Source organism: Bubalus bubalis, chromosome 5 (assembly GCF_019923935.1).
Source record: "Bubalus bubalis isolate 160015118507 breed Murrah chromosome 5, NDDB_SH_1, whole genome shotgun sequence".
NCBI classification, from domain to species: Eukaryota; Metazoa; Chordata; class Mammalia; order Artiodactyla; family Bovidae; genus Bubalus; species Bubalus bubalis.
Window position 1 is genome coordinate 6,042,434 of NC_059161.1, and position 12,115 is coordinate 6,054,548.

Consider the following 12,115-nt stretch of genomic DNA (forward strand, 5'->3'; position numbering starts at 1 on the left):
ATGGGATTTTCCAGGCAACAGTACTGGAGTGGGAAGTGAGCTTAGTTGCCCCCAATTCAGCAAAGGACTATGCCTTTCTGCTCTAACTCCTTATCCTGTCCCAATCTAGGTGGTAATTGTTTCTCTCCCTCAGCTGGCTTTCTCTCTGCTTGACAAGCACTTCTTGTTAATACCCTTTTGTTTTACAGATAATGATCATGAGAACAACAATGTTTCTCTCTTCTACAGTGCTATCTCCTTTTCAGATCACGTCCTCTGCCTTGCTCTTCTTTTTCCCCTCAATCAACCAGACGAGTAAGCAGGAGAGTGCCACGTGTCCTTCCCATTTTTCAGACCAGGATGTGACATTCACACAGACTTTGCTGTTCTAAGGTCACACAGCTGGGAACTGGCAGAACCAGAGCTAGAATTCAAGGGCTTACCTTCAGACCCTTGCTGTTCTCACTGTTGCAGATGATTTCCTGTGGACGAGCGACAGGTCTGGAAGCACAGAGCTGGAAATGAGCAAGCCCCAAGATGATGAACGCTCCCCAGCTTGCAAAGAATCCACCTGCTAATGTAGGAGACAAGGGTTCGATCACTAGGTCAGGAAGATCCCCTGGAGTAGGAAAGGGCAACCCAGTATTCTTTTTTCTTTTTTAATCTATGTGTCTATGGCATGAACTAGGCATGGGCACAGAGCAAAAGCAAGCTGGGATAAACAAGGAGTTGTTTCATCCCCCACTGACATGAGACAGGCGCCATCAACCAGGTGCCACTCTACGCAGGTCAGGGACAACAACCCAATATTCTTGCCTGGAAACTTCCATGGACAGGGGAGCCTGGCAGGCTGTAGTCCATGGGGTCGCAAAAGCGCTGGACTGAGCCCACACATCATACATAAGGTGGTGAGCAGCAGCAGCAGGGGCTCCTGTGGCCAAGAGACAGCCAGCACTGTCAGGCTTAAAACAGATCCAAAAAATGACAGTTTCAATAGCCAAGAAGCGTAGCAAACATTTCTGGTAGCAACTTAATTTGTTCAATGAATACAGGAATGAATAACATTCAAAAAGAAGTACATTCTCTAAAGATGCGCATGCATCCTCATGATCAATTCAGTCACCTCAGCTAGGGGAAACGTAACTCTTAGATTCTCAAAGAGCACTTTTGACCCTCCAAGGACATTGGACAGTGCCTGGATATGTTTTTAATCGTCATGACGGGGGACGCGGTGCTACTGGCCTCCAGGTAGTAAAGACAGTCAGTGCCTTAAACATCCTACCGGGCACAGGCTAACCCCAACCCCACACCCGTCCCCCCACAAGAAAAAAATCATCTAGCCCAAATGTCAATAGTGCCAAGGCTGAGAAGCTCTGCCCTAGAGGAATAAACATTTCCATACTTGCCCTACTTTCAGGATAGAGACAATCTTGGCATTAACCTTTTTTATGGGTCTGTAAGTATGACTACTGGGTAATGGGAGTCCTTAGGGGCAGGAGAAGGGCTTCAAGAATTGTATTTGATTTTAAAACCAAACTGGCTCAGCCCACTATTTTTTCCTCTCTACAAATTTAATACATTGTCCTTTGTGGATAATAAAGGAGTGGAGAAATAAGAGTCAAGTGATGTCCTACAGGGATGTGCTTCCACCAGTTGGCAAAGCAAGATCTGAAATATTGATAATTAATCTATACAGACCTTGAGAATGGAGAGCTCTGTTGAGAGCTGGAAAGGTCAAGAAAGAATTGACTGAAACAAAACAAAACAATGTGAAAGGATAAGAGCTCCACGAAGGTCAGGGCTGAAGGAAGACTTAGGGATGCTATCGCTGCTCCTTTTCTACACAGGGAAACCGGAGTCCCGCGCAGCGTGCCCTGATAATGGCACAGTGAGACCCACACTCAAGCTTCAGAGCTGTTGAGGTGAAGCAATGCCTCTAAGGATTCTGCAGTTTCATCGCAATCAGCACAGGGACAGTTCTGATGGAGTATTTCTCTGTTTACTAGGGCATCGTCAGCTCTGACAGGGAGAGAGCTGAGAAATGCTATCCTGTGAAACTGGGCTCTTTAATACAAGGTTGACAAAATGATGCTAATACTCCTAATGAAAATTTGCACATCACTTTTACGTTTCTGGTTTATTTACATATGCTCTTTCTCACCTTCTCAATTCTCTCTACACGCAGTCTTCTTGTCTTTCTTTTTCCAATCATCCTTTGCATAGTGACCCATCCCCATTTCTGTAAATTTTCCTGACACACCCTCTCTTCATATGCATGTGCACACATGTGTGAATGCACACACACACACACACAACATATAAAATAAATCCCTCCCTACTACATATTAATTCTATGCTTTACGCATCTTTCTGCAGTACAATAACCTGTGTCTTGTTGGATTTTGTGAAAACCAATAAACAACACCCCCTTTATTCCCCAGTTGAACTCAGAATCAATTGATAAATAAGACACAGTTGTCAAACAGATGGATATAAAAATATAAACTTTATTGGTAAATTTTACTAGAGAACGTGGCTTAGATCTGCAGCCAAGTGTGGCTCCCTAATAATTTCCTCCAGAGTGAAACACACGCATCCAGTCCCAGGAGAAGCAGAAGTAGTGTGCTGTGGTGGGTGAGCAAGATGATGTAAAGAAGGAGGTCCCACACTTTCTCTTCCTGTATTTCGGTAATTTTTTCCTTTCTTGGGGACCAAATATTTCAAAGCTGACATCAAAATATACAGTCTGTCTCCTCTCTTAGATTGTGGGCAACTTGGGGGCAGGGATACCATATGGTCTATCTTTGTTTATTCAACTCCAAGTTTAGCGTCTGGTACATAGCAGGTCTGCTAAATGAATGATGTTAGACATACTTCATGTCTTTTTCTTCTGCCTCATTTCATTCCTTTCAAACAGAAATTGATGCTGCCGGTCCTCCCCCAGCCAGCCAGGCTCCATCCCACCCCACACGTTACAGCAGCCAATTTTACAAAGCCCCTGCGGAGTCGTGTCACTTCCTCTTTTACCGAGGAGGGAAATGAAGCTCAGAGCTCTTAATAATCTGAGTATGATTCAAGCCAGCCAGCAAGCAAGTGGTAAAGCCAGCTTCAGTATGTGGACCTCCTCAGCCCTCACGTGCCATGAGTTTCTCCTTGCTAGCTCAGACCTCACCTCTTTTTGCATCCTCTCGCAAATTCTTAGCCAATCCTGACTGAGGTGGAAATTTGAATCGACTTGATTTTTAATACAGGCTTCCCTGGTGGCTCAATGGTAAAGAATGTACCTGCCAATGCAGAAGACACGGGTTTGATCCCTGGGTCGGTAAGATCCCCTGGAGGAGGAAATAGCAGCTCACCCCAGTAATCTGGCCTAGGAAATCCCATGGACAGAGGAGCCTGATGGGCTACGGTCCATAGGGTTGCAAAGGAGTCGGATACAATTTAGCGACTAAAGAGTGACAATTTTTAATATAGTGAGATTGTAGGCTTCAGACTTAGTGGGGTTCAGTGACCCAGTTACCACTAGAATCCCACCAGCTAAAATAAAAAGGAGTATCTCTTGGCAGAGAGATCGCTAAGCTCTGTGCAGTCCCCCAGCTAGAGCCTATCTTTCCATCAGCCAACACCCCTCTTTCAAAGTTTCTACCCACCCAAGGCTCACCTTCAGGACATAGTCTATCCTGAATTCATTCCTTCTAGACAAACGTCTCAAGGACATACCCCTAAGTACCGACCACGTGTCTGGCTTCACCCATAATCTTGACTCCTGTGTTCTGCCTACCCGGTCAGGATCTCATTGCCCACTCCTGGCAAACCTGCACACTCACCAGGACCATAGACTCTATCTCCAGCTTTCCCAGGTGCCACCTCAGAGCTAGCCTCTGCTCTGCAGTGTCCTCAAGCTGATACCTGTCCGTCCCTGTGGGCAGGGCTCAGGTGAGATCCCAGCCCACTCTATTCTCTTTCTTCCATCATCTCCTCACACCAAAGGCAAAGCATCAGGTCTTGGAACTAGGATGTATCATTTGTGAAGCAGGTTGGGGATGAGTAGATTTTATTAATTGTCCTCATTTTTAAAATGAAGACACTGAGATCTAAGGAGGCTTAGAAGCCCACCCCAGGTCACACAGGCATGATGATCTGAAGGGACTCAGGGCTTCAAAAATGTTGATCTTTGCATTCCTGAATGCATAATTCTGTCTCTTCACAATACAGCCAGACTCACTCTCTTGGCCTCTATGAGCCCCTTCCTGCCTCTTCAATCAGGAGGATGTAAAATGAGAGGAAAGAGAGAATCAAGGGAAGGCAAAAATCGTTCACAATTCAACATTGCTCTAATCTGACGTGACAAGGCCAAGTCCATCTCTTCCTGGTGCCAATTACTTAAAGGGCATTGATGCCATGGCACCATTAAAGTAACAGCCAAGACGAATTGTAGGACCTCGTGGATCAATGTGCTCAGTGTTGTTCAACTCGTTCAATGAAATAAAGCGGTAGATGATTAACCTTACCAATGTCAATGAGTTGTTGCCATCAAATTCAGCTAAATGAATGTCCATGGCCCTCATTATAGAGTGCACTCTGAGGTAACTAATGTATTAATACCTTATTGGCAGATTATAATCTCCAGGGCAGGGCAACGAGTCTGAACAGAAGCTAAGATTATTTGATATTCTTAGAGGGGAACACTGACAGATACAGATGCAGAGATGTGGACTGGGTCAGTAATTGAGAGGGAGATAGAAGGAAAAAAAAAAAAAAAGCAATGCCCAGAACTAGTGAACGGTTGCCTCCTTGATCGGTGGGTCTGGAGTACACAGACATTGACGGTGGACTTGAGAAGAAAACCGCAACTTGCCCATTTTATTTTCTTTTGGGATAGCTGTCTAGTTTGGGAGGGGTTAACTCATCCTTTTTACCTTATCCCAGCTGAGGATTTTAAAGAAATGGGAGTGTGCCTCCAAAGAAAGCACTGAGTGGGCGAGCAGTAGAAAGATAGCTTAGGAAGCATTTGATTCCTCGTCTTGCCACCCTTCCCCACCATCCTGGGGTGGTGAGAACCCCTTGAGGAACCTTGGCTCCTTGGCTAAGGCTGGCTTCTAGGTGTGGAGGCAAAGGGCAGTGGATTGCAATTCAAGAGACTGGAGTTCTGCTTCTAGTTCTGCTGCCCTGGGTGAGAATTCTGCATGCCCAATTCTGATCTCTGGGTCTCAGGTTCCTTATTTGTGGAACAAGGGGCTTGGAGGACTGCAAAGAGACTTTTTCAGGGTCTTGGACACCTGTAGGGTGATTTAGGGGATCCTGAGCAAAAACACGAGTGGGCGGGGTAGCAGGAATCTGTGTCTTTTCCCTGCTTCTATCTATCCACAGCAGCTTGACATGCATACATTGTATATCAGGCTTCTGCATAGTATTTCATGTGAAAAATAGACCCCATTGCCAAACAAGACAAAACAAACAAGGAAACAAGCAAATCTGAAACAAAAACCCTGGACCGTGTAATCCCCAATATTTAATAATTTTTAACACTAAAATGTACTCTCTGAAAAGTGATAAATGAAGTCCATTATCTAGTCTTTGTAGCTACCAAATGCCATTCACACTGATTTTTTTTTTTCTCCCCCCTAACAAATGCTCTGATTATCCTTGCACTGTGTGGAAGTAACTTGGTTGTGTTTTTACCATTAGTACATGCATTAACGCCTCATGGGCTGGTGATAAGCTTCCAGAGGAGGGTGAGAGCATTTGAAAGGACGCCAAGCCCAGTGGGTGGAAAGGGGAGGAGTCCTCTAAGGGAAGAGGGTAATGGTAGATAGGAGGCAGAGATGCTGATGCAGAGAGCAGACATTGGGTCGCCCGTGTAGTGGCAATGCTTATTTTATAGCCAAATAGGACTGTGCTTGTCCAGTGATTTCTGAGAACTATCTGCTCAGCTACTCCAAGTTCCGCATTACTGGCTGGAGCTGGGGAAAATTTTTGCCTCCCTAATGTGCACTAAGTGTCTCATCTATCATAAGCTTCTGCTGGGGTGACTGGTTTTTGCTCTTACTTATTCGCCACACTATCTGCAAATGTTTCCCAGAACCCAAAGAAACTCTTTTCTGTTTATAAAAGCTTACATTTTCATTTCCTGAGCCTTGATCTGCCAAAGGTCCTCCAGTTGGGCCAAAATTTTCTGTAGCTACTCTGGAGTCCTTTCCTTGGTTACCTGTCCCCATTCAGGGATTTCCAAGTCAGTCCCTACAAGAGATGCTTGTACCAAAATCACATAAATGACTGTCATGGACTAGTCAGAACTCTAGTTTTTTCCATGTGTGTTCTTAGAAAGTGACGACTGTCTCTCGAGTTAGGAATGCCTATTTAATGTTTTTCATATACATTACCATATGTAAAATAGATAGCCAGTGGGAATTTGCTATATGACGCAGGGAGCTCAAATCTGGTGCTTTGTGATAACCTAGAGGGGTGGGATCGGGTGAGAGGTGAGAAGGAGGTTCAAGGTGGAGGGGACATATGTATACCTATGGCTGATTCATGTTGATGTTTGGCAGAAACTAACACAATATTGTAATCTTAATTCTCCAATTAAAAATAAATTATTTTAGAAAATTTTAAAAAGAATGCTTTTTCTCATCTAACTGTGTACTCATTGGTGGCAGAAGTCATTGTCATTTATTTGTTTTATTTTAGTTATTATCACTATTATTGGGCTGGCCAAAAAGTTCATTTGGTTTTTTCTGCAATGGTGGTAAAACCTGAATGAACTTTTTGGCCAGCCCATTATCATCTCAGTCGGTGTCTCCCGATAATGATGGATGATATATATTCCTTGGGTTACTTGGAAAAAATTCCTATTCTGAAGCCCCTCTCCTAGACTTTAAGTCAGTAGATATAGAAGGGTTGTCCAGGAATCTGTAATTTAAAAAAAAAAAAAAAAAAGACTAGGAAACACTGAGCTATAGAATCAAGTGCCCAGCCCAGTGCCTGGCACCAACAGTTCTCAGCAAATGCTTGCAAAGAATAAAGACACTCCAGGATGCAGGCTAATGACCCAAGCCTAGCCCAGTGAGGAAGAGAGGGGTGCATGAGAAAAGCCCATGCAATGCTCTGTGTTTCCTGAGAGTCCAGCCCTGAGGGACTGTGTATATGTCATAGACTCTCAACACCCCAGCCTCCACCTACGTTGCCAGACATGGAGCCCGTATTTGCAATACTAGTCAGTGTATTCAACAGGCAGACATTCAGACTGCACACCTCTTCCCAAAATTGTCCCCTTCAGAGTAGCAGATCCCAAGGAGACATCCAGACTGCTGTCCATTCTGGGCTGCTTCCCAGGGTCCCTGCTGCCTCCTGCCCTCTATCTGCTTTGCTATACAAGTGGAGTCCCTTTCTGTTACCCCTTGACTCATCGTGGGCTTCTCCCTGATGAACATCTTTGCTCCACGAAGGAGCAAGACTGTCTGAGCCTGTGCTGGGCTTGTCTACCAGGAACACCTCTTGGCAGAGACTTCCCTTCACTTTCTTATGCGTCTACCTGTCCCAGATTGTCGACCTGTCATCTGGCCTGAGTTCTTCTGCAGATGTGTCCCCTTGACCTTGTCATGGCTTCCCAAATCTGGAAGATTTTGCATAGTTTGGTGATAACTCTTTGAGCACTCTGCATGAGGCTGGTGGCTGAGGGTGCAACAGGGAATAACATGTAACCTCTTTATCTTAGAATCACAGGAGCTGTAAAAGGCCAGAAGTCCAACCCTGGCTACCCTCTGAAAAAAGCTATCTTAAGATTAAGCACAGATGACTATGCAGGCTCACAGAAAGGGTCTTGACCCCGAATGCTTCAGCAGGGAAGGTCTCCTGGAGGAGGTACTCCTTGATCCGCGTCTGAAGGAGTCAGTTGTCCAAGGACGAAAGCCAAGCCTGATGGGCATGTTAGGAGGAAGAAGCAGCATGCACAGAAACAAATGTTTTGGTGCTTAGATTCCCTGCATTATTGGAATATCCTGGCCTTAGACTCAGTTCCATTTAGGGAAAAGAGTCCTAGGATCAGGAGTCAGAAAGTTGTGTTTTAATTATTTTTCTTTTTTTGTTGTTAGCTGTATGACCCTAAAAGAGTCACTGCTTTTCTTACAGTCTCAAGGTTGTCTTCTCTGTAAGGGGTTTGGAGAGATTTATGATCCCTTCTAGTTTATTCTACTCTGAACCTTCCTGTAGTACATGTGTTGTTATTTAGCATAATACACTGTTCTACTCGCCAGGTGATATTTGCATGTGTATGCATTTGTGGGTGCACACAGGCATTCATGTATATTTGGGCTCATAAGACCCATCTAAGTATAGCTGCCTTTATTGTGGAATTAAATTGTATGTTAGGGAGAAGGCACACTTTTTTTTTTCTAGACTATCATACATTATACCACACACACACACAAACACATATACACACATACACAATCTCTGTGGAGTAGACCGCCCAAGAGGGGTGGGGGGGTGGAGAATGGGTGAAGGGGAGCAGAACATGGGGCCGTCACAGCCTGCGGCTTAAAAAGGGCTTGAGCTGCAATTAAAAGAGGCAGAGGCCAAAGGTCATTCCCTGGCATTTTGCTTGGGGTGGATAATTTTAGAGGGTGATGTGTCTTAGCTTGTTGAGATATTCTGAGAGACTTGCAACAGCTTAAGTCTGGCCAGCCTAAAATAAAAATCAGAAAGGCCAACACATTCAAAGATACCAGAGAGAAGCAGCACATTGGCTGACGTTAAATGGAGAAAAAACTCAGCATGATTGACTCTGCTCCTGGCTCCTTATTTCTTGATTAATAGTAGAGATTGGATAATTTTAAAATTATTGATTATTTCCAGACTGCATACACGGTATCAGCTAGTCTTAGGCAGTCCTGTCACTGGGAAGGTTAAATACTCTCTGTACTTGATAATTACCTAATCACCATTACTCTTTTACATTCATTCTGCCCCAGAATTCATTATGACTGGGTTGGGTTATTAAAGCTTCCATGGAAAGAAATATAGCACCCTGTTGTTTGCACAGGATTTAGCAGCGAATAAAATGTCCTACTCTACCAGGCTACTCCGGAAGAGTCCGGAATAGATTCTCCTGCCAGTTTGTTAAATTTGCTCGCAGGTCCACCTTTGTGTGTCCACCAGCATGAACTGCATAAGGAAATGCAAATGAGCCCCTACCTGGGGAAATCTGAGGCCAGAAGGAAGACAACCTGCAGGAGAGGAAGGTGACGGCAATTAAAGAAGGGATCCCCTCACTCCAGAATGTCCGAGGCACTTTGGAGAAACTGCTGTTTCCCCCAAACCCTCTACATGGCCGCTTGCTATCAGGTCTCCCCAGCGATCACCTCCATTAGTTTTGTCCTTTAGGCAAAATTGTTTGTTGAATCAATGTCAGCACTGCGAGTGAGGCCAGAAACCCCTCTCACAACCTTGGCTGGGGCAGGAATTCATGGGAGCTGCAAAGGGTTACAAATAAAATGCAGTCACAAAGGTAAGCTTGGCTTTTACAAAAGTTACCCTTGGCTGAGATTACGATGAATGATAACCCCTAGTGCGGGTAAGGCAGTGGGGGATGAGGGGAGCTCATACATAGCTAGCTGCTAAGTCACTTCAGTCGTGTCCGACTGTGCGGCCCCATAGACGGCAGCCCACCAGGCTCGCCCACCCCTGGGATTCTCCAGGCAAGAACACTGGAGTGGGCTGCCATTTCCTTCTCCTACAGCTAAGGGCTGTGTAAATTGATATAAGCTTTCTGGAGGGCGGTTTGGCAAACTGTATTAACAACCTTAATAAGGTGCATATCTTTGACTGCATTTTCCTACCTTTGGGAATGCATAAAGATATATCTCTAAAATATTAAAATATTAATAAGAAGCCTACAGGTTGAACCATAGGGAATTGATTAGGTTAAGCATACTTTTTAAAAATAATATACTTTAAAAAAGTCAAGCTATGAACTATTTATTGATAGTGGAAATACCCCTTATCCATCTTTAAATTTTTTAAAAAGGAGGCTACGAAAAAGTAAGATACAATACTTTTTCATTTAAAAAGGCATATATAAATATGCACTACCAAAGTATGGAAAGATACAAGGCATGATTGTTAACAGGAACTACAGGTGGTGCATACTGGGTGTTTTTGTTTCTCTGAGTTTTTTTTTTTTAACTAATTTTATGCAGGTAGAGTTGCTTTACAATGTTTTGTTAGCTTCTGCTGTACAACAAAGTGAATCCATTGCATATATACGTATATATACTCTTTTTTAGATTCCCTTCCAATTGAGGTCACACAGGGCATTGACTCGAGTTCTCTGTGCTGTACAGAGGTTCTCATGAGTTATCTAGTTGAGATACACCAGCGTATATATGTCAATCCCAGCCTCCCAAAACATCCCACCCGTCTTTCTCCCCATAAGTCTGTTTTCTACATCTGTGACTCTATTTCTATTGCACCATCTTTCTAGGTTCCACATATAAGTGATATTATAGTATATTTGTCTTTCTCACTCTGACTTACTTCACTCTGTGAAATTGGCTCTAGGTTCATCCACCTTATTAGAACTAATTCAAATGTGTTTCTTTTCATGGATGAGTAATATTCCATTGTGTATACATAAAGCAATCATTCTCCAATGAAAACTCAGTTCAAAAAAGAAGTATTATACTCATCTTGGACCATGGACAGACAAGCTTTAGAGAAAATGCCAATAATCTGGAAAAACAGAAAGATAAGCTAACCTGAAAACATAAGTCTTTGAGCAACTTTATTAGCTAATTCTAGAAATATCTGCCTATGGACTTCTTAATATGTGGGATAATAAACACTATTTTTAGTGGAGTTTTTGATTACTTAAAGCCCAAAGCAAAACATCTTGGGCTTCCCTGGTGACTCAGATGTTAAAGAGTCATCTCTTTAACATCTCCCTGCAATGTATGAGACCTAGCTTCAATCCCTCCGTCAGGAAGATCCCCTGGAGAAGGGAATGGCAATCCACTCCAGTATTCTTGCCTGGAGAATTCCGTGGACAGAGAACTCTGGCATGTCCATGGGGTCACAGAGTCAGACATGGCTGAGCAGCTAACACTTTCACTTGCAAAGCATATTAGTCATCCTTTGCCTCTCTAATTACTTCTGGCTCACATAAAGAAGGTAGTTAGCTATGACCAACATATTTTAAAGTGTTGTACAATAGAGTTTTAAAAAGCTACCAGGGGTCAAAACACACTCTAGAGCTGCAGTATTTAAATGGTGTGGTACTGGTGCATAATAGGAAATATAAAATACAGATACAGACATATATATATATATATATATGAATTTGGTGCAAAGGGGATCTGATAGTGTAATGATTAAAAGTATATCCTGTGGAATTATTGTGCCTGGCTTTAAATCCTGGCCCCAGACAATTATTAGCTATGAAAATACAGGAAAGTTACTTAGTTTTAGTCATTTTCTAAGTTTTAGTCACCTCAGCTATAAAACATGAATAGCAATGTCTATGACATAGTGTTGTTATGAGCGTTAAATGGCATAATATATGTAAGGATCTTAGTATATCATAGAAAAACTCTAAATTTTTATGGTGCTTGGTGCACGATAAAAGATATCTTGGCACCACTTAGGCACCATTTCAGAATCTTCTTCATCCACATTTTATTCCAGGCCAATGCCATCCTGTAAGTAGCCACTAGTCACATGTGGCTCTGTATAATCAAATTTAAATTGATTAAAGTTAACCAAAAACTAACAGTCCAGTTCCTCAGTTGCACAAGCCATATTTTAACAGTCCAGAGCCATATAAGTATTAGTGACTACCACACTGGACCGTGAAGATATAGACCATTTCTCTCATTGTGGAAAGCACTATCAGAAGGCCCTGTTCAAGGGCTTTCTGTAAAAACTGGCTCATGGAATGTAAGTTGACCAACTTCATGCAGGTGAGATCAGACAGCACTTGTCTTTGGTCCTTACCACTTATCTCTTACTTTTTGCTGGGGAGCATCATGCAGGATGTAGGTGAGAATGTGTTTTGCACTCATACAGGCCCAACCTGGAATTACAGGAGATATTCATGGGGCCTCTTTTGGCCAATGACAAGTTGGAGTCAAGGGATACA

General features: G+C 43.3%; 1 non-coding gene across 1 annotated transcript; it reads right to left on the minus strand.

Annotated features, from left to right (window-relative positions):
• Positions 1–643: 643 nt before the first annotated feature.
• On the minus strand, positions 644–777 carry LOC112585330. The gene has a single exon (XR_003109803.3). It is a non-coding gene; the product is annotated as a small nucleolar RNA SNORA48 (small nucleolar RNA).
• Between the last annotated feature and the right edge of the window lie 11,338 nt (positions 778–12,115).